Consider the following 24373-nt stretch of genomic DNA (forward strand, 5'->3'; position numbering starts at 1 on the left):
TGATTGAGAGGATCACTTCTAACACGGCATATTGGTATAATGAAAGAAGTGACCCACCCAAGAAAGAAAAAACCGCCGGGATGTTTGAGGTTGAAGAAAAGATGGCCATGCAAGCTCAATTGGATTCAATTCAACACATGCTCAAGAATATGATGCAAGCTCCGAAGCAAAATGTGCAAGCGGTGACTCAAACTTCTCCTCAAGTATCTTACATGTCTACTCCGTATTCCTTGCCACAAGCTACTTGCAGTTCTCCCGGTTCTCAAAGTATGGCACTAGTAGCTTGTTGTGCCATATGTGGAGGAGCTCATGCTTCTCAAGCTTGTCAATTGTTAGATCCTAGTGGCCAAGGCTCTTTATCAAACATGGAGCAAGTGGATATGATTGGGTATTCTAGACCCCAAAACCAAGGGCAAGGATATGGAAATTATGGTCAACAAGGAAGGAATCAATTTGGGTCTTCTTGGAACAATCACGGTGTGCAAGGAAGGAATCCACCTCCGGGTTTTCAAGGAAATCAAGGAAATAGAGGTGGAAATCAATTGAATCAACAATGGAGAGGAAATCAAGGACATGGAAACAATCAAAATCAACAGGGATCCTCTCAACCTTCTCAAGATGTGGACATGAAGACATTAATGAACATGATGATGTCTCAAATGTCTCAAATTAGCAAGTTGCAATCTCAAGTGGAGAATCTACAAGCCCAAAATCAAGGAGGAGGCACTCAAGGGTCTACACAAGCCTCATCTTCTAGTGGTAGACTTCCGGCTAACACCGAAAATCCTAGAAATCATGTCAACGCCATCACCACTAGAAGTGGAAAATCTTTGAAAGATCCACCTTTTCCTTCTAATGATCTTACACTTGAAGAAGATGTTGAGAAAGATGAAGATGAAGAAAGGCCAAATGAAGAGGAAATTGAAAAAATTCTTGAAAGTGAAAATGATGATGAACCTCTAATTCAAGGAAACAAGTCAAAAGGGAAGGAGCCAATTCAAGAAGGAAACAACTCAAGTAAGAAGAATGTGAACAAGGGCAAGCAAATAGATGACTCGGTGATTCCTTGCAACTTGTTGCCATTTCCACAAAGGTTGTGGAAAACAAAAGAAACCGAGAGAGAAAACAAGTTTAAAACAATGCTTGATAAGTTGGAGATTTCTATGCCCTTTGTGGAAGCCATTACTCAAATACCTTCATACAAAAAATTCTTGAAGGATATTTTGAGTAACAAGAAGAGATTGGAGAAGAGTGCGGTAGTGGACCTTAGTGAGGGAGCTTTGACATGTGCCGTTCTCCAAAAGAATTTGCCTCCTAAGTTGAAAGATCCGGGAAGTTTTTCTATCTCTTGCATTGTTGGAGGATTTGTGGTGAGCCGTGCTTTGTGTGATCTTGGAGCTAGTGTGAGCCTTATGCCATACTCTCTATGCAAGAGGCTCAATCTTGGAGAGCCCAAGCCCACTACCATGACACTCCAAATGGCGGACCGTTCCATCAAGCGCCCGGTGGGAGTACTTGAAGATATCCCGGTCATGATTGATCAATACTACATCCCGGGAGATTTCGTGATTCTTGACATAGAGGAAGATGCCAAGGTTCCAATAATCCTTGGTAGGCCATTTCTAGCCACCGTCGGGGCAATCATAGATGTCAAAAGAGGGAAGCTTGTGATGGAGGTAGCCGGCCATAAAATTGAGTTTGACATCTTCAAGATGGCCAAACACCAACCTTCTTACATTGATGAGTGCAACATGGTGGAAGCCATAGAAGAATGTGTTGGAGAGGTACTTGGGATTGGAGGAGATAACCAAGGAAGCTCTCTTGTGGGAAATTTCTTTGAAAAGTTGGGAGAGTGCACCCAAATCAAGGTGGACCTTGGCATGCAAGAGTGGAGAAGCAACTTTGAAAACATGACGGGAGCTCTTGCCATTCTTGAACCCCTTGGAGAGGAGCATGCCCCAAAGGTAGAATTAAAACCTTTACCTCCAAATCTCCGGTATGCTTTTCTTGGCTCTAACTCTACTTACCCGGTGATTATTAATTCTTCTTTGCACAATGATGAAATTGATAAATTGCTTAATGTGCTTAGAAAACATAGGAGGGCAATTGGGTACACAATTGGGGATTTGATTGGCATTGATCCTAAGTATTGCATGCATAGAATCTATTTAGAGGACAATGCCAAGCCCATTGTGGAGCCCCTTAGGAGGTTGAATCCTAACTTGAAAGATGTGGTAAAGAAAGAGATTCTAAAGTTGCTTGAGGCCGACATTATATACCCTATTTCGGATAGCAAGTGGGTTAGTCCCATACATGTTGTTCCGAAAAAGGGTGGTATAACGGTCATTGAAAATGAGAATAATGAGTTGATTCCTACTAGACTTGTTACCGGACACCGAATGTGCATTGATTATAGAAAATTGAACAAGTCTACTAGGAAGGATCACTACCCCCTCCCATTTATTGACCAATTGCTTGAAAGAATGTCCAAAAACGAATATTTTTGCTTCTTAGATGGATTTTCAGGATATTTTCAGATTTCTATCCACCCCGAGGACCAAGAGATGACCACGTTCACATGGCAATATGGCACCTTTGCCTTTAAAAGGATGTCATTTGGTTTGTGTAACGCGCCGGCCACTTTTCAAAGATGCATGATGGCTATTTTCTCCGAGTTGGTGGAGGAGATCATGGAGGTGTTCATGGATGACTTCTCCGTTTATGGGAAGTCATTTGATGAATGTTTAATCAATCTTGACAAAGTTTTGTGTAGGTGCCAAGAGGTGAATCTCGTGCTAAATTGGGAGAAGTGCCACTTCATGGCAACCGAAGGAATAGTTCTTGGGCACAAGGTCTCGGCAAGAGGAATTGAGGTGGACCCGGCAAAGATAGAAGTTATATCAAAATTACCACCGCCGACCACTGTGAAGGGAGTGAGAAGTTTTCTTGGGCATGCCGGGTTCTATAGAAGATTCATAAAAGACTTCTCCAAGCTTGCAAAGCCCCTTACTCATTTGCTTGCCAAAGATGTTGATTTTCATTTTGATGAGTCTTGCCTTGTAGCATTTGACAAGTTGAAGGAGGCCCTATGCCATGCTCCCATCATTCAACCCCCCGATTGGAGTCTTCCGTTTGAGTTAATGTGTGATGCAAGCGACTATGCGGTTGGGGCGGTATTGTGCCAAAAGAGGAACCGGAGCTACCATGTGATCCACTATGCAAGCCATACGCTTGATGAAGCCCAAGTGAATTACGCAACAACCGAGAAGGAGCTCCTAGCGGTGGTGTTTGCCATGGACAAATTTCGATCTTATCTCATGGGAAGCAAGGTGATAGTTCACACCGATCATGCGGCTTTGAAGTACTTGTTCCAAAAGAAAGATGCCAAGCCAAGGTTGATCCGTTGGGTTCTTCTTCTTCAAGAGTTTGATTTGGAAATAAGAGACAAAAAAGGCTCTGAGAATGTTGTGGCGGACCACCTTTCAAGACTTGAAGGACACAAGGAAAATGAGTTGCCCATTGATGACTCATTCAAGGGAGAAACACTTTTTATTTTGAGTGAATTGGGAAGAAATTATGTTCCTTGGTTCGCGGACATTGTGAATTACCTTGTGAGCGGGTACATCCCAAAGGATTTCAATTTCAACAAGAAAAAGAGATTTTTGCATGATGTGAGAGATTACTTTTGGGATGAGCCCCTATTGTTTAAGAGATGTGCCGATGGAATTGTGAGAAGGTGCATACCGGAGGAGGAATTTCTAAGTGTTTTGAATCATTGCCACTCTTCACCATATGGAGGACACATGAGTGCCGACCGCACGGCTCTAAAAGTGCTACAATCCGGTTTATTTTGGCCTACTTTGTTTGCTACCGCTAGAGAGTTTGTGCGTAAGTGTGAAAATTGCCAAAGGACCGGCAACATTGGAAGAAGACATGAGATGCCTCAAAAGGGTATACTTGAAGTGGAGTTGTTTGATGTGTGGGGGATGGACTTCATGGGTCCATTTCCTCCTTCTTTTGGGAATGAGTATATCCTTGTAGCGGTGGATTATGTGTCAAAGTGGGTAGAAGCAATTGCAACTCCGAGGAATGACTCAAAGACCGTGCTCAAGTTTGTCAAGAAGAACATATTCTCCCGGTTTGGCATGCCAAGAGCTTTCATAACCGACAGTGGCACACATTTTTGCAACAAGCTTTTGGAGAAACTTCTTCTCAAATATGGTATTCATCACCGGCTCTCTACGCCCTACCATTCACAAACTTGTGGGCAAGTAGAGTTGGCCAATAGGGAAATCAAATCTATTCTTGAAAAGGTGGTGAGTCCAACAAGAAAGGATTGGTCTTTGAAGCTAGATGATGCACTATGGGCCCTAAGGACCGCATTCAAGACTCCTATTGGCGTTTCTCCGTTTAAACTTGTGTTCGGGAAGTCATGTCATTTGCCGGTTGAGTATGAACACAAGGCATATTGGGCGGTTTCAAGATTGAATTTGGATGAGGACTCGGCAAGAGAAAAGAGGTTGTTACAATTGAATGAGCTTGAAGAGTTCCGGATGGATGCCTATGAAAATGCAAGGATCTACAAGGAAAGGACCAAGTACTTTCATGATAAGAGAATTTTGAGAAGGAACTTTGAACCGGGGGACCAAGTGTTACTCTACAATTCAAGGCTCAAGTTGTTTCCCGGTAAACTCAAGTCAAGATGGTCGGGCCCTTTCCGAGTAGTGGAACATTACCCATCGGGCGCCGTTTCAATTGTGGCTAAGTCGGGAGATCCTTTTATGGTCAATAGGCAAAGGTTGAAGCTCTTTAATGAGCCGGAATTTAAAGAAAAGGAGGCCAATGCGGTTTTGGATCTCTTCTATCCCACCTACACTTGAATATGAAAGGTCAAGTCGAGCTAGCGACGTTAAACGTAGCTCTTCATGGGAGGCACCCCATGTTATCCTTTATATTCTTGCATTTTTCTTTATTGTCATCTTACTTTATTCCCTTATATGTTTTTGATGTGTTTTAGAGTTAGAAATGTGTCTCTTGTTGTTTCTTGTGAATCCCTTGATTTTTATTGTGTCAATTTTGCTTGCATTTGAGGGGTGAATTTATTGGTTTCAAGTGGATTAAATTGGAGAGTAATTGCGTGAGAATTGATTTTTATTGCTTAGCAAGGGTTGGGAAAGATTTAAATTTACTTGGTGTTGTTTTGACTAAGTTTTGGAGTTGTTTGAACTTCTTGTTGATTGATTTGCACAGAAAAACAGAGTAGTTTGTTTTTTTTCACTCAGATGACACGGCCAGTGGCATGGCCATGCCACTGACCGTGTATTTTTGGCTCCCATTCCAGTAGCCACTGGAAATTTGCACATTTTAAGACACGGCCATGGGCATGGCCGTGTCATGTTTTCTATTAAAAAAAAAAAAAAGTCAAACCAAAAATTTTTTGCAGCAGTTTTTTTTTTTTTTTTTTTTCTTTCCTTTTCCACGTTTCTTCTTCCCTTTCCCGTGACCCCATTTCCCTGCCATATTCCTTACAAAATCTCTTTTTATTCCTAGAATCTTCTCCTTTCCCAAAACATCAATTCACCCCTTCTTTATTTCTCCCTTCCACGCAACATGAACACACTCTGTTTGGAGAGCAATACATAGCCATAGCGATCTTTTTTTTTCTCCTCTCTGTTGCGTGGAAAATCTGCAAGGAAGACCAACTTTTGCTCTCATCTTCTTCTTAAAACCAAACAAGCAAGGTGTGATTTTCTCTTTCTTAAATGTTGTTGTTTTGCTTCTATGATATGTACATTGTTATAGTGAAATTCTTGAAAGCTTACCTTACTTGTTCATATCTCTTTGCTAAAATCTTCATCTTCTTAAAAAAAAAAAAAAAAAATTGCAGAACAGACATGGCCAGAGACACGGCCATGTCTCTGGCCGTGTACAGTTTACAGCACACACTGCCGGCGAGACATGGCCGTGTCTCATATTTCATAGCATTTATTTTATTTTATTTTATTTTTCCTTTGCTTCTGAATGTTTGAAAGGATCCTCTTGACTCTCCTATGCATTGCTTGTGAATATTTGCCCTCTTCTCACACCATTTTGTGCATAAGCCCTCAATCTCTCATCTCACTTCTTTGTACTTCCTTTGTTCCAATCTTAATTGTTGCATCTTATTAATTGGAGAACAAGTTTGCTGTATTTCTAGATGCCAAAGAAGAAGACAGTGGCCAAAAAGAGCACCCCACAAATTCCTACCCGTCACGGAAGTGGGAATTTAACTTCTAAATCCAATGATGTGAAGGCTCGCTATGAATGCTTTGCCAACAAAAAGATTTTCAAGCCTTACGTCATCAACATGGAGGTGCTCAAGGGCTATGGCATACATGATGAGGTTGAGGCATTAATGGAGTCACCAGAATGGAGATTCTTACTTGTGGATTTTAGGGAAGATATCCATGAGGATTTGCTCCATGAAGTGATGGCAACTCTCCAAGTACCGGCAAGTTATGCTCATTCATCTACCAAATGCATCCATTTCTCGGTGGGCAAAACTGCATTCCATTATAGTTTTGATGACTTAAGTGAGGCCATGGGGTTTGATGAAATACAAGACCTTTCTCAAGAAGATAAGAGCAACAGATTGATGGATGTCCCAGATCCTGAAGCTTTTTGGAGGGAATTGACCAGTGGAAAGACATCTTTCACAAGCTCAAAGAGCAATTCCACTGAGTTCACCAAGAGGGAGCATAAATTTCTGCAATACGTCCTTGCTCGTTCTATTTGTGGGAGAAAAGCGTCTAGTGGAAAGGTTACCAATACGGACCTATTGTGCTTGTTTGGGATTATAAAGAGAAAGAGCATTCACATGGGGTATGTTCTAGGTTGTTTATTCCAAAATCAATACCCCGAGAAAGGAAACTCAATTTTTCTAGGTCCGTATGTCACCCGCCTCATCAAGAATTCCAACAAGGTGCAAATTGTGGAGCCGGTCTTTGGAAAACTAACTGTTATCACGGATGGTATTTTAAAGAAGGTGTTTCCATCCTCGTCATCCAAGAAGAAAGAGAAGAGGCCTCGACTTAGTGAAGTTGAGGATGAGGAAGAGGAAGAGAGTGAATCAGAAGGAGAACCCGTGGTAGTTGGTGAGGGGGCATCCTCTGCTAGCATGACACCATTCAAAACTCAAGTTCTTGCCCGTCTGGATGCTATGCAACTTGAACAACGGGAACAACGGGTGCATTTTGACAACCGTTTTGATGCATTGTACAACCATGTCACCAATCGTCATGCATACTATCACCCACCTGGGGGCCCTGACCAACCCTATGATCCTCGATACCATGGATTCTGATGATGCTTTTGTGAAGCTGGTTCTTTGTTTGGTTGTGGTTTTGGTTATGGGATCGTGTTCAAAACTTTTGCTGCTTTAACTTTCAAACTTTAATTTTCAGCCTTTATTTACCTTTAATTCTTAGCATGCTTATTAGTCTAGATATTTTGCCTTAGTAGTCTTCTAGTATGCTTCTTTTATACCCCAAGCTTGAGCCTTACCCCTTTGTGCATATTATTCTTGATTCTTATTCTCGTTTTGATTCTACATTGGGGACGTTGCAGTCTTTAAGTGTGGGGGAGCGAATAGTTTGGGTGTTTTCTAAAAAATTGAAAAAAAAAAATTGAAAAATTGAAAATTTTGAAACTTTTGCTTGAATGACTCATTGAGTTTTGTGTGATTAAATTGCCTATCTATGCTTGAAATTGTGATCACTCCCTACTTGTTGGTTTGTGGTTTGATTTGGGGGTGCTTGTTGCAATGCAATTTGTGATTGATGATTTGAGGTTTACTACATGATTGGTCTATTCTCTTGCCAATTGCCTTGTTAACCACTTAATAAATGAATAAATTTTTGATCTTGTGTGTTATGCTGTGCTAGTGAAGGCTTATGTGAGATTCCGGTCATGGTTGTTTTGCTAGAACTTGCCTAATTACTCCCCGAGTGAAGCTTAAGATTTGCATGTTTTGAAATGATTTAGGCCATTTTTGTTTAGCTCAAGCCTTTAAGCCTACCCATTAAATGTGTGTTTATCCCTAGTTGTCCCCTTTGAGCCTTTTGTTTGTTTAATAAGTGCTAAGCACTTGTCCCATCTTTATGATTGTTTTTCCTTGTGTTAACCCTCATCTTTTAACCTTCAACCCTTAGCCAAAAATTATTTTCCTCCACCCTTGAGAGAATTGAGCATTTGTTCTTTTTCATAGAAGAGACTTTTATTGGAGTTTGTTTGCTAGCAATCCTCTAGATGATTTTGTCTTAGTGTGGGGGTCTTGGTTCATTGAATAAGTTGTTTGTGGATTTGAAAAGAAAAAAAAAATGAAGGGATGAATGAGAAAAAAAAAAAACAAAAAAAAAAAAAAAAACAAAAAAAAAAGTGTTGAAAAAAAAAAATGAAAAGAAAAGGAAGAAGAATAAAAGCTTAAAGTTTGATTCTATTTTGTGTTGAAAGTTGTACTCAACCCCACCTCTTTAGAATGTTGTTTTGTATCAATTGTAAATTGCTCCTTTGTTCTTAGTTGTCATGTCTCTTCTAGCTCCAATTGTGAATAAATGTGAAATTCTCTCCTTTGTTTTATTCCTATACCCCTTCTTTGTTAGCCATGCACCCTTAGCCCCATTACAAGCCTAATAAAAGACCTATTTGATCTTAGCATGCATCCTTAGAGTTGAGCTAGTGGGAGTATGAAGGGCAAGCCTATGGAATCTCATTCAAAGCCAAGTTTTGCATAATCTTAACTTAGTATAGTGCACACTTGATCTTCTCACACTTAAATAATTTTGGTGCTTGGTTATTGGCTTGAGAATGGAACTTGTGTGGGATGCTAAAATGATTCTTGAAACAAGTTGTGTTGTAGCAAGTAGGTTTGTGGATTGATAAGTTGTGCAAGTTGGGAGTGTGATCAATTTCATTGCTTGGATGGTGATTTGTCTTTGCTTGAGGACAAGCAAAAATTCTAGTGTGGGGGAGTTGATAACACTCATTCTTGACTTCTTTTAACCCCATGTTTTAAGTCCATTTTGTACATAAAGTGCCCTTAACTAAGTGTTAATTGAGACTCATTTGTGTGATTTATTTTCTTAGGTACAATTATTCACAATGAGTAAAGAATGGAGCACTTTGGAGCATTTCAAGTCTATTTTGGAGTCAAGGAAGCAGTGCAAGAAAGAATGGAGAATTGGAGCAACATTTAAAAAATGGATTCAGGACAACTGACATGGCCGTGTCAGCACATGGCCATGTCTGAAGAAATTTGGCACGGCCGTGCCAATCTGAGGCAGAATGCCTCAGATTTTGGCTGAAAATTGGACACGGCCGGGGACACGGCCGTGTGCCTGGCCATGTCGCTGCGCGGAAATTTGACAGCTTTTTAATACCTTTTGTTCTGTTTTTTTTTAGAGAAGTTAGAACCCTAGAGAGCAAAAACTCATTCCATTTCACTTCATTTCATTTCCTTAGCTTAGATTAGTCTAGTATTACATCTCAAACTCATCTTCCAAGCTTGTAATCACGGATTGGAGTAGGATTCAACCACAAAATCTTCATCTTCAATAGAGAAGTTTCTTACTCTTCTTTTTAAGCTTTTGTGCAATGTTTATGATACTTTCTTGTGCTTTGTTTTTATTTATGTTTATGAAGTGTGAGTAGTTCGTTTTTGGGCTTGGATTAGGGTGATGTTGCCAACCTAGATGCTAAATAGGTGATTATTGCATAAGGGGGAAGATATCTAACCTAGGGTTCATTTGTTTGTGAAGGATTTATGTTGAATCTTGTTAATATTTGGTACGTAACTCTTATTAACTTGCTTTTGGATAGTTTTTCTCTACAATGAAAGTTGGGGGAAGAATTTAAGCCTCTCCTTTCTCTAAACCCATTTTCTTTCTATGAAAATAGGGAAGAATTGGGGGCCTAAATGCTTATGTGCTTTGAGAGCTAGGATTTGATACACCATGAAAGTGGGGCAATCCTTGCTCTAATCCTTGTTTATTAGCTTATGAAAATGGCTTTAAGCTAGGATTTTTATGTGCTTTGCCCTTATGTTCCCTTGGTTGATGTTCTCCCCTAATCCCTAAGTTGTTAAAGCATCTAGAAGGCAACATCCCCTAATTTGAGCCCATCTTTAATCATTGTGTTTACTTGTGTTTAAATTACTTTGTCTCAACTAGATTTTTAGCCTTTAATTGTTGACATTACCCAACCATGAATTTGAATTTGCTTGGATTCTTGTGGGTTCCAATACTTTGGTGCCTAGAATTTTAGTTGTCACTCAAGTACGTGCCATAGTCCCAATCCCTTGCGGAACGACAAATTTACACCCGTTACTCACCATCTCTTTCCCATACATCAACTACTTACACAGGAAAACACAAGGAAGGGACGGAGTGGCTGCCCTTAAAGTAGACATGAGTAAGGCCTACGATCGAGTTGAGTGGAATTTTCTTGAAGCTATGATAGAGAAATTGGGTTTTGCAAGGCGGTGGATAAACATACTAATGGAAACGGTGCGATCGGTCCAATATAAAATACTACACGAGCAGCAGCAGTTGGGACCCATAGTACCGGGTATAGGCTTGCGCCAAGGAGATCCAATGTCTCCATACCTTTTCCTTTTGATAGCAGAAGGGCTTAGTGCCCTCATTGAGAGGCGTGTGCAAATGCGTGAACTGCATGGGGTTCGCGTGTTGCACGGGGAGCACCGCAAATATCACACTTACTCTTTGCGGATGATTGCTTCTTGTTTCTTCATGCTAGTGTCCAGGAAGGTGAATGCATGAGGCGAGTTTTGGATATATATTCAAGAGCATCCGGTCAGAAGATCAATTACGATAAATCTATGGTATGCTATAGTACGAATGTAAGGCAGCCTGCCCGACATGCGGTAAACCAGATCCTTGGCGTAACAGAGGTCAGAGGGTGACACTACTGGGAAATACTTAGGGCTGCCATCTCTTGTTGGGAGGAGAAAGAAGCATATTTTGGGCTTCTTAAACGACCGAATACTGACCAAGATTCGCAGTTGGAATGCAAAGTTTCTGTCACGAGCTGGGCGAGAGGTACTACTTAAAAACGTTATCCAAGCTATGCCTAGTTATGCAATGATGGTGTTTCTGCTGCCTGTGGGTATATGCAAGGAGATTGAGGTTCTCATGAATGGGTATTGGTGGTAGGGATCAGTTGGCTCTGGCAGGGGTGTGAAGTGGAGATCCTGGGATGGTCTAGCTGCTCCGAAATCTGCGGGAGGAATGGGTTTCCGCAAGTTGCGTGAGATGAACGTGGCATTACTTGGTAAGCAAGCATGGAGATTAATCAGTAAGCCAGACTCCTTGGTAGCAAAAGTGTACAAAGCCCGTTATTTTGCAAACTGCTCATTTTTTTATGCTTCACCAGGTAGTAACCCGTCTTTCATCTGGAGAAGTCTCCTTGAGGTCCAAAGTGTTATGTGTGATGGGTGTAGACGTAGCATTGGGGACGACACTGGCACAACGGTTGGGGGGCATGCATGGCTACCGGTAGAAGACGGACCCGTACATCCAAACTCATTTAAGTGCCGAGGATTATGAAGCCCCGGTAGTAAGTCTTTTTAATACTCAAGGTACGGGATGTAATGTGGGTAGAATTATGAATACTTTTGAAGCCCGTGATGCTAATCTGATTTTAAATATTCCCATCTCCTTGCGTAAACCACGAGACTCGTGGTACTGGTATTATGATAAAAAAGGTGAGTGCACAGTTAAATCGTGCTATAAGTAGTTATGTGGTATGGTGTATGATGAAAGACCCTGGTCTCGTGTTTGGAATTTATTTGTACCGCCTAAGGTCAAGCAATTTTGCTGGCAGTTGGCTTCTTCCTACTTACCGACCAGGGATGCCCTACAAACAAAGAATATTCATTGTGCTTTATCTTGTCATATGTGCAGGAGGGATCCTGAGAGTGCCTATCATATCTTTGCCCAATGCTCGGAAGCGGTGCGAGTTTGGAACTTACTCGGCATACCTGTGTCGAGAGTTGCTAATGGTAACACTGTTGAATGGTTCTTTGGTGTAGTAAAACTTTTAAGTGGTGAAAAGCTTCCAAAGTTTGTTATGGCATGTTGGGGAATTTGGTGTAGTATAAATGAATATGTTTGGCAGGGGGTTGTTTTCGAAATGCATGTTATGTTGCACAGAGCAATCACCTACTGGCAAAATTATGTTCATGCTAATACTAAGGACAATGCAGGTGACTCGCTCACTGAAGTTCAACATTGGACCCGTCCGGATTATGGGAGGATAAAGCTCAACACAGATGCGTCATTGGATTTATCAAATAACAGGATGGGGTTAGGGTGGGTTCTGCGAGATCATGATGGAGTTTTCTTGGCAGCAAAGAATGTGAGGCTAGACGGGACCTATACCGTTAATGAAGCCGAGGCTATAAGTGTGAGGGAGGCTCTGAGCTGGCTTAAGGATACAGGTCTGGGCAATGTTGATGTGGAAATGGACTCCAAAACTATTTTTTATTCTCTTTCAGCTTCCTCTTTTATTTCAACTTTCGGTCTTTTAGTTCATGATGTAAAAGAATTGGCATCCATGGTTGATGATGTCCAATTCCGTTTTGTTAGACGATCTGTGAATTGTGCTGCTTACACTGTTGCTATGGCGGCATTTTCTGAGTCAGATCACGGGGAATGGTTTGATATCCCACCAGCTTTCCTTGTAAACTTTCTTTCTCGTGATTTAATGCATTAAGTCTTTGTTATCAAATAATAATAATAATCACTACAAGAATATTAGTATTTAGCGATGTTTTTTAAACGTCGGTAAAAATAAAAATGCGTCGCCAAATGTCTTTACTGACGAAATAAAAACGTCATCCGGACCGTCGGGTTAGCGGCGTATGGAAAGGTATTACTGACGAAGTTAATTTTTCGTCACAAAATATTACTATTACTGACGTTTTTGCATGGTCTTGATAATGTCATGGAATACATACTTTTTGAAATGAAATATTAACAAAACGTCGGTAATAGTTTGTGACGAAGTAAAATATTTCGTCAGCAAATGTGTCTTTACTGACGTTTTCCATACAATTATACTTGTCATGAATAAATTTAATTGGTGACGAAAAATGAAATGCGTCAATAAAATTACATTTACTGACGATTGTATACATTATTATGTTGTCATTAAAAAAATTAATTGATGACAAAATAACAATTTGTCAGTAAAAAGGCATTTACTGACGTTTTTTTTTTTCATATTAGTTGTCATCGCAAAATTTTATATTTGGGAATATTTACAATTTTTTTTTTAATAATTGATGATAATTTACATATACTTGTATATAAAAAGGTTTACACAACAACTTCATGTAATTGAGAACAAAATATTTTAGCATCAATTAAATGTTCAAAATAGAAGAATATTTTTCATAGTATTACAAGGATGTAATGTGATACAAATGATTCTTAAATATGGTCTGATTAGACACGAGAATATATACAATTCTATGCACATAAGTAATAATTATCATGTTTAGAGGCCGGCACTTTGGAAGTCCTTTGTCTTGGGAAGAAGGCCTGATTTGATGAGTACATCTAGATATGCAATAATTCCCTGCCACTGAAAAACATAAATATTTTCAAGCATGAATAATAAATTATTCAAAACTATATATTTAACTATGGTACAAGTATTTTTAATTTTAAATATTTAAAATATACAATGATGGTGGTGGTGGTAGTACTCTTTAGTCTTTATTCCTTTGGGTGGTGGATTCAGGACTCAGGAGCAAAAATGATTAAGACAAACTCAATAAATAGAAACAAAATTACTACCAGCAGAGAACTAAAGGTCCCCAATTGAAAAAGGCAGCCAGATTATATCAATACACATAAATTGTGGATTAGGACTAAGTAGTTGTGGTAGAAACAGAAGTTCAGATGCTTTTAGAAAGAATTTGTTTCCCTATGTGACTAAAGTTTTTCCTTCATTTTTATTTGGGTAGCTTAGTACGTATATCATTTACTCAGTTATCTGATTGTTACAGCACAATAGTCAATAGGGAGAGGGAGACAAGACAGTGTGGTACTTTTTAGCACACCTTGATAACCACTACTCAATGCTAAATGCTTAACCCTTGCCAACCTCCACATGGCTCTATTGAGCCTAAGAATGATCAACACATATAATGTAAATCCAACATTGGTTCATACCTGTGTATGGCGAAAACTGTTCACCTTGACCACACCAACTGCTACCAGTCCTTTCTCTGCTCTACTTTGTCTCTGTGATCCTGGTTCTTCTACATGAATGTTCAGATAAAGCAAAGTGGGTCAAAGGGTGAGCTACATGAATTTCTAAACCTCTCGTAGCAAAACCTTTTGAACCAAACAAATGAATCAATGCCATAAATGTTTCATGGAGAGGCCGTAGACCTTCACTCAACTCCCTTCTATGCATGAAAAGTGATAGTCTGAAGCTGGTTTTTTTCATGAAAGATAAGTTTTCTTTTTCTATGCAATTTGGACAATTTGACCCAACTAAACATAAAATTTTCATTTTTCCAGTGAGGTATTTAGAAATTTTAACTCTATTTACACTAAAATAAATAATCATATTGTGCACATCCAAAATATACTATCGGTTAAAATTCTAGTGGTGTCAACTGGCCCACTAGTTCAAAGGGGTGGCTTTGCCACTGATCTGGAGAACACTTTATTTACTCCAACAGGTGAAACTTGTTTGCCTGTATAATGTTTCAAGATACTTTGGTCAAGTCAATAATGGATAGTGCACACTATTTTACACCAAGTAAACATGCTATAAATGTCTGGCATACAATAACATCTAACTCTACAAATGGAAGAACTTTGAATATGAGAAATACATTTTGCGACTGACCTATCATAAGACTCAGCCCTTGTATATACTTGGATCACCCAATTATAAGTCTCTGTATCAAGTTTCATATGAGCTGCAAAAAAAAAAAAGAAAAAAAAAAGAAAAAAAAAAGCTAATATTAAGTTTATACTGGTAAATTTAAAAGAATAGGATACTGTTTTGATCTAATAAGAAGTAATCAAGCCACAAGCACAAACAAGAAGTCCTGCCTGCATTAATCAAGTTACATAAAAAGTAACTTAGGTATCTGCATTCTGCTCAAATACTTGTAGAAGCCAAAATAGCATGTAATAATGCTATGTCAAAACCCAAATTAAGGCTATGATTACTTTATCTCACAGGAGTGTGATAAGAAAGACATTGAAGATAGTTTTATCCTATACCATGACCATCCAATGGCCAAATAAGATAAACTTCCTGTACCACAATTCGAATGGATGAGTTTAATTTGTTGTGCATTAAGGACTACCCTAAAAGGAAGTAGTGTACTTGTGTGTGCAGATCACTTTTCAATCCTGTTAGGTAACAGGGCAAAGAAAAAAGATTATTTACTTTAGGTAACTCTAGAGAGTGTAATTTGTTGTCTTCATATGGAACAAAGTTTATCATTGTTCAATGCTTAGCCAAGTTATTAGCTTATGATATCTAGATTTAAGCATGCACATTATGAGAGATAGGAAGCAAACATGTTAAACAAATCTGCAGCAATAGAAGCAGAAAAGAATCACCTACGAAAAAGGAGGGACATGAATTCATGAAAGAGGAGGAGGTTTAAGTAAAAGCCTGACAAGAGAAATGAAGAGACAAACCTTCTCCATATTCCATGTTTTCAAAGGTTGCAAATGCAACTTCAGGTATACCACATATAGCCTAGCACAAAAAAGGGACAGGAAAAATAATTGTTATGTTAGGTGAGTTCTCATCAGCCAAAATGAAAATGATCATAAAATATTCCTTTTCTGCAATTATTGATGCAGTAGTTTATACTAGGAATCAATCAATAAAAGAAGTAAACCCAACTATCAAATAAAGAACATCATGCCCAAAACTCAACCCAACTGTCAACTAAATGATTTATCTTTCATTGTTCCTTTATATGCCTATCTCTTTTGCCTTTTGTTTCCAGGGGTATCTGAATTCAAAACATCATTTGAAGACATTTATAACCCTGAAAAAAGCTAATAGAGAGTAGTATATCTACACAAAGACATCTTCACTTATGAGGCTTATGCATAATAGATTGCAGCTACAGAACAATAATAAGACCAAAAATCTTAATAAACAAGGAAAAAATATCATATGAATTAATAGCCAATTGTTAAATTTTCTTTGCCAAATAACATCAAATAGTTACAGAATACTTTTGAAAATTTTTTAATTCACAACTTTCAAATATGGAAAATTCAACAATAAAATTACTAGAAAAAACATATAGATTTAGGGCTTAATGAAATTATGAGATAGAGATAAATGGATTAGGAATTTAGGGATTAGGGTTTATGATTTGAGGACTAACCTGTGACGGCATTGGAGACGTCGACTAGTGAGGCGACGGGAAGAGTGTCGATGACGGCAGAGACGGGAAGATGGTGTCCTGTCTCGACGGCGGCAGCAGCTGGAAGAGGCAACTTTTGTGGAGGAGCGATGGTAATGGGAAGAGGAGTTGGCTGACTCGACGGTGGCTTAGATGGCGAGGGAAAGTTGAGATGGAGGAGACCAGAGAGCTGAGATGGCGATGGATGGCAAAGCTTTAGTTTGTAGTGAGGTGTGAAATACTCGTTCAAGATGTGAACGACTCTAGAGTCTGATATTTTAGACATCTTTTTTTTAATTTCTAAAGAGATTGTATTTTAATGGCACCAAAGGATAAATAGTTTTCCCGCACAAATATTTTCACCTTTCCTGACGTTTTATGTTAAAATTGATTTTTAAAATAGAACATTTAGGGACGTTTATTATAAAATGTCATTGATTCTATATTTTTACTGACAAAAAAATTATATTTCATCAGCAAATATCACCCAACAAAATTATTATCTCTACCAAAATATATAGTGACGTTATTTAATATAACGTCGCAAATTGTTATATTTAGCGATGTTTTCTAAAGCGTCGTTAAAATTTTCGCCGGGAAATGAAAGATTTGTTGTAGTGAATAATACTAATAATAATAATAATAATAATAATAATAATAATAATAATAATAATAATAATAATAATATTTGCGGTGAAAGTTGCGGATAAAAGAGAATGAGAAAAGAGTTTTAATTGAGAAGAGTAAATTATGTCATTTCTTTAAAATAATAAGGATAAAGATGAAAAAAAAAAGTTAGGAAGATAGGAGCTTATTTTGGGAACATTATCAAATAGAACTTATAGCATATTAGTAGCTTAAAATAAGCTATAAGCTCCTAACTAAGCTCTGCCAAACAAAGCCATAATTAAAGTATAAAATAAAGCCAAAGTTGTACATGTTTGCAAAGTGATGGAGCATTGTAATAGTCTTAGTGCATCCAAATAAAGGCATAATTTAACTGATTATTTCTTTCTTATCTCACATTAAAGGTTCAATACTGTAGATATATATAAAGTATTAGTAATAACATTGATACTGCTAAATGTGTATATAACTAATTATTTATTGATTTAGGATCAAAGAGTGCCCTATATGATCTTATAGCTCAAATTTTACTTCCATATATATTATAAATAACCAACATACATCAGTATTATCTTATCTTCATATGAACAAAACTCATCATCCTTGAAGTGGTGAAAACAATTAAGAGCCCCTCACTACAATTTTTCTCTCTGTAATCACAGTTTCTTTCGTATAACTTAAAAAATAAATGCTTCACATATCATAGTAAATTGAATTATAATATAGTAGAAAATAGGAATTAATATTATTGGTAAAGCATATATTAGTTGAAATTGTACTTATCTTTAGTAAATCTTTTTTTACACTTCTAGAAGATTCTTTTGAGCCTTCAACATGTGTGCATGTTCACATACAGAATTATAAACTGCAATTTTTAGATTGAATTCATCTTTCATGCGTAGCTGTATTTTCACTAACTAATTTAATAAAGCTTATTTTGTAAGCAAATGTAAAATGTATATTAACTAAAATCTTGGTAATATTGTTTTCATATTCACGTATTAACGTAATAGCATAATACCATATAGAAAAGACATATTAGTTATATTCTATAATATAATAATATTTTTGGTAACATTATTGTTTGCAAATTCTCCGTATTTTTTACATATTTATAATACCGTGTAGAAAAGACATTAGTTAATTAGGTAATAACATATATAATAGCATACTTGGTAATATTATGTATGGTATTACCGTATAGAATTTTTGAATGTTTATCACCAACTAATTTAATACAACTTATTTTGTAAGCAAATGTAAAATAGAAATTAACTAAAATCTTGGTAATATTGTTTCCATATTCAATGTTGTCACGTACTAACATAATACCCTATATTAACCAATTTAAACAATTTATAATATAACCAATTCATATATATATATATATTCTACAACTTCACTGTCAAATCTATACTATAATTAAAAACAAAATCATATTTACTTGATTTTCTGCCCAAACAATAATAAATAGTAAAGGTAAATTAAAAAAAAAAAAAAAGAATGAAAAAAAAAAAGAAACATAAATATTTTCACGATAATATTCTACATCATCAATTAAAAATGGAATGAAAATTTGGTAAATTGGAAAAAGAAAAGAAATGAATATTAATAATTCACTGAAAATTAAAAATGAAAAAAAGGAATTGAATTTAGGTTAATTGGAAAAGGAAATGAATATTAATAATTCACCTAAAATGTATTTGTTGATGTTTTTGAAATTTTTCACAAGAAATTCACATTATGATGAATATATACATTTTTAATTTTATATAAGGATATTTAATGCTATTTTACAACTATTTTGTACTTGTGTTATTTAGTTAACATGTATTTTCAATTGTTTCCAATCTCGTATAAAAGTATGTTGTTTAGTGGTCCTATAAGTTTTGAAAATGAATGTGACAAATGTTGTAACTATTAGAGGGTGTAATATTTTTATTTTGTTGTTTGCTGAATTGAACATACGTCTAAAAATAAGTAATAGAAGTTGTTTTGTTTGAGAATACCATTTTTGTTACATATAAAATGACCTATTTTATGAAGAAAGCACATTGATGTAAAAGCAATTCTAAATGAATAAATTTTGTTTTAATGTATGCATTGTAAAACACATTAACTTGCAATTCATCTAAAACCAACAATGGGAATAAACAGAGGGAAGTAAGAACCTGAAGGTGGCGGAGACGGAGAAGAGATAACAGAGGGCGGAATAACAGACTACAGTTTTAGAGATAGAAACAAATAAAATGATGAAATTATTCTATGGTGCCTTCAGTGTCCAATGAACAGTTTAAATAGCTATATACATCCTAACATCAAGCAATATTCCAAAACTAAATAAAGTAATAAATGAAAATAAAACAAAAAATTCTTAATTATAGACATAATCATAGCAATTAAGAAAAAAAGGTAATGAAAGTCCTCTGTTGGGTTCTTCGTACAAACTGACAAATTGTTGTGTTGTGTACATGAAAATTCAAATATAATGGAAGCAGAAAAAAACTAGGTTTAATTGTTGTGAAAGACTTTTCACTTTTAATTAATATAAACTTATTATTTATTTATATGAAATTACATATTGCTTGATTAGACACAATATTGATAATGAGGGCCTGCATGCAATTTGAAAGAACTATACTAAACTGCAGTGCCTCACCATCAAGGACTGCCATCAAATTATATAAAATTAACAAAAATATTAAATAATTTACCTTTGATTAAATTTGAAAGAAAGAAGGCAGTAGTGATTCCACTTAAATATTGAAGCGCAATTCATGTTCATACCCATTGAATGCCGTTGATTGCAGCTCTTCTTCCCGCGGTTGAGAAGGTAATGAAGAGGATTTCGCTGATTGTAGATCCCAATTGTTGGTATAGAGATGGGTAATGAAAGATGAGCGGATGAATGATGGGAGGAATCTGCGGAGAAGAGACAATGAAAAATGAGTGGATCAATGGTGGGAGGAATCTGCATAGAAATTGAGTGGAAGATTATTGTGATTTGCAAAGAATCTGCGGAGAAGGGGCAATGAAAAATGAGCGGGTGAATGGTGGGAGGAATCTGCATAGAAATTGAGTGGAAGATTATTGTGATTTGCAGATCCGGGTAATATATTCTAAAATGAAATAAGATAAGCTGAGGAATTATAGGAAATATGAAAGGAAAATGAGTGTTATCTAATTTTTTTCTTCCCAAATTTTACCTGACCAACTGAGCTGTCCATTCGAGCTTATCTAATTCTTTTCATTAGCATTTTGGTTGTTTTCTCTAAAGACATAAGAGATCATAGTACTCCAATTTGATTAAGAGATTTCTGCCATCAGTTAGCAAGGTTCCAGTCTGAAGTCTACCTTATGTGGTCCCCATGAAGGCGTTGATAAACGGCTTCAGAGCCGAGTTCCACATCCACCGCATTGAGCCCCATATCTTGCACTAGTAACAAGCCCTTACGAAGTTTCCAAAGCTCCGCAACAAAGCTTGCCGTTTTTCCAATTTTCGCATGAAAGCCAAGAATCCAATTCCCTTCATGATCCCGCCAACACCCCATATCCCTGTGATCGCTTTTCGGGCCGCATCCTTGTTCAATTTAACATTGCCTGCGGCTGTGGGAGTCCACGGAACCAAACGTTGAATACTGCAATCCATAACCACTCGCCTCTCTAGAAGTCGATCAACTTCCTTTGCATCCTTCTTTGCCTTTTGGATCATCTCCATTGCCAACTAATGTTTCCCGTTGAAGACAAGGTCATTACGAGCTTTCCACAACTGCCAAACCACGTAGACGAACAAGGATCCCCACGTCACATTGTCTTCCATTTTATTAATGTTTGCACAATTAGTCTCCAACCAAATTGCCGGTAAAGAGAAGTCAGCCGACCTAGTTATAATAGGTTAATTGTGCCATTAAATTAAGCCCAATAAAAAAAATTAAAATAAATAAATGCACAGTACAAATTTTAAATAATAAATAATTAATACTAATTTAATTGTTATAATAATAATATAAAAAAATGTTCATCATTGTTTTTTTTGAAAAGAATAAGTAAAATAAGTAAAAATTCGGGTTGGACTTCCATTTGGAAGGTTGTAAGTTCGAGCCTCAGTGGAGGCGTTATTAGCTCTCTGTGTTTCAGTAGGTTGAGAAAGTATATGAACAGATACTACAATGTAATAGAGCTAGTAGCATTCAAAAAAAAAAAAAAAAAAAGTAAAGATTCAATTAAAGCAAAGGTTCAATACAAGCAGGAACAAAATGAGACCATATAGAAGGACCAGTAGCAGAACGAGCAGCTCTAACCATAGCATGAGCTAACTGATTCTCTGATCTATGAACAAACTGAATAGACACAAATGCAAAGTGTCGTTTAAGGTCGCGGCATTGCTGGATAACGCAACCCGCACTGAAAAAATCCAAAAGAGAACCATTAAAGAACTTGCAGACGGTTTGGCAATCTGATAGAACCACCACATTCGAAAGCCGTCGTTCATAAGCCCACGAAAGAGCCTCCTTAATCGCGATAGCCTCTGCTAGGTGGGCATCCTGTACACACCGTATTGGACCATTCTTCGCCGCAACATAATTGCCATCACTGTCCTTTAGGACAACTCCATAGCTTGCTAGGTCGTCATTTGGGAATACAGCTGCGTCAACCAACAAAGTGAAAGCATCATCTGGGACTACTGCATGAGTTCGTGCGGCCGAATTCAGAGCTGAAGCAGATATGCGGTTCCCAGCAAGGGGCTGCCAACTTTCCAGTGTTCTAAGAGCTTCCATACTAGCTACTGCTGCATTCCAATTCTTTAGAGACCAAACCACACAGTTTCGTTCACACCAAATACACCAAAGCCTAGCAGCACATTGGATCATAACAGTTTCGTCTCCCATTAATCTTCCTGCTAGCCAATCTTCAAGACCCTCATCACCTATATGCATCAAACAATTTGGAAGAGATTGCCAAAGAGCAGTAACCTAGGTACAATCACACATTAGATGCCTCAAAGATTCATCATAAAGGTGACAGAGGGGGCAAATGGTGTCCACCTCAACATGACGGGTCGCCAACATAGTCAAAGTGGGTAAAACTCCATGCAAACACCTCCATAAAAAATTCTTCACATTAGGCAGGATTTTCAGTTCCCATATTGCCTTCCATGTTGTCGACGTTGTCCCCGTAGCGTTCTCCTCCGTCAGTAAACGATAGCCTTGTTTCACTGAGTACATACCTCGTATGTCACCATGCCAACACCACTGATCTTCAAAGGTAATTGCAACTGGTATTTTCATGATAAGATCAACATCCCTTGGCTCAAATATTGTAGACAGTAGGTCCGAATTCCAGTCATTTAAGTTTGGATCAATCAGATCACTCACCTTCATAGCTGGATGGTCAATAGTAGCAGGTGTGTGTATAAATGGATCAGTAGTGCAAGGCGGCCAAGGTTGATTCCAGACAGTGGTTGATACCCCATTACCAATTCTTCGATAGCATCCTTTTTTCAATACCTCTTGGCCTGCTAAAATAGAACGCCAACAATAGCTAGGATTGGCTCCAATGATAGCCTCCATAAAATCAGAATGTGGGTAGTATCTAGCTTTATATATTTGTGATATTAAAGTCTGTACATAAATGAAAAAAAAAATGGTAATTTTGAAAATGTCTTATAATTGTACAATGAAATTAAAATGTACAAGTTATCAACTAACATTATTACACCAACATAATTTTTGTTCTTAGTTCGTTATTTGATGAAATGAGAATTAATTATATCAAAATTAGCTTACATATTATTATACAAAATAAAAAATGTTATACTATCTAACTAATTTATAAGAGAGAATTTAAGACACATATTTAAATTATGTTTCTTTTATCTATTAAACTTTTTGCATGGTGTACATTTTTTCTTTTTCTTTTTTTTTTTTTGGGTACATTTTGCATGGTGTACTATAATAATAGTTATAATCTCACAAATCCACGGAGATAAGAGATTTTGGAATTATATAGTGTGTATCGATGGGTATCAGCAATGGTATGTTGAAGATGGAGAGAGATTAGATTTTGAAATTAGTTGTAACGTGTTGATGGAGATCGGCAATAGCGAATTATATATGGAGATTAGAATATTTTGAAATTAATTGTTACGTAATAATGGAGATTGGTGCTTAAGGATCATATGGAGATTGATTGTAGTATAACTACAAACACCTAGTAAGAGGTAAAAATGTCAAAATGATAGATATAGATTTTGGTATTCAACTTAAGATTTTATGAAATTATGAATATATAATGTTATTAAAAAAGATAAAGTTTCAAATATATATATATATATATATATATATATATATATATATATATATATATATATATATATATATGAAGACGATGGAGTATATAATTTTGGTAGAGGGCTTAAAGGCATTGGGGTCCATTGATCCACCATGTCCAATATGACTCCATCCCTACATTTGCTTTTACATTGTGAAGCTTAAGACTGTAATACTCTCTAACTTTAAAAATGTCTCACTTTCTATACATATACTTAAAATAAATAAAAAATAAAATAAAATAAAAAACAGAAGAACTGCCAAATGATAGCAAAAACTACGGAATGCAAGCTTGCATTTCAGCTTTAAACAAAAATTGATTTTGTTTTTCCACCTCATCCTGAAGTCCTACTTTTATGGTTGAGGACAATCTAATTCCATAATTATTATACCAGTAACCATTGTCTATATTATATTATAATATTAGACCACTATATATAAATTTTATGGTTCATTTTTAGATATTTTTAGATATACTATTAAGAATGAACATTTTTGATACATTAAAAATATACTTGTGGTCGTATAGTTGTGACCCCTCAAATAAAAGGTTCAAACTCTTGTGCTTCAATAGGTTGAGAACGTATGTATGAACATATACTACATTATAATAGAGTCAATAGTATTCAAAAAAAATAAAAACACATTTAGTATACTAAAAATGAATATTTATTAATGATTCATTTTTCAATATAAACCATAATCCACGATAGAATGATTGGTAAGAATGTAATATTTTTTAGTATTATAAAATTTTTCTATAATTCTAAAATATTATCAACCAATTTGACAAATATGCTTCCTAATTTTCGAAGTTATGACACATTTTTTTAAAAAAAAATGTCCAAGATTTATTTGTTTAGAGAAAAAAAAAAAAAAAAAAAAAAAAGATCAAATGTCAACATTTTAGACATTTTCACTCGACATTAAAAGTTGAAGATTAATCTTGAAATTACCGTTA

General features: G+C 36.6%; 1 long non-coding RNA gene across 3 annotated transcripts; it reads right to left on the reverse strand.

Annotated features, from left to right (window-relative positions):
• Positions 1-13391: 13391 nt before the first annotated feature.
• LOC109177230 lies at positions 13392-15820 on the reverse strand. Of its 3 annotated transcripts, none has more exons than XR_002053548.1 (3): positions 15732-15820; positions 14235-14323; positions 13392-13641 (listed from the first exon to the last, which is right to left on the reverse strand). It is a non-coding gene; the product is annotated as an uncharacterized LOC109177230 (long non-coding RNA). The 3 variants fall into 3 exon arrangements; XR_002053547.1 differs by lacking the exon at positions 15732-15820 and adding an exon at positions 14923-15008; XR_002053546.1 differs by lacking the exon at positions 15732-15820 and having other exon boundaries at positions 14235-14965.
• Between the last annotated feature and the right edge of the window lie 8553 nt (positions 15821-24373).

Source organism: Ipomoea nil, unplaced genomic scaffold (genome assembly GCF_001879475.1).
Source record: "Ipomoea nil cultivar Tokyo-kokei standard unplaced genomic scaffold, Asagao_1.1 scaffold0176, whole genome shotgun sequence".
In the NCBI taxonomy this organism is placed as follows: Eukaryota; Viridiplantae; Streptophyta; class Magnoliopsida; order Solanales; family Convolvulaceae; genus Ipomoea; species Ipomoea nil.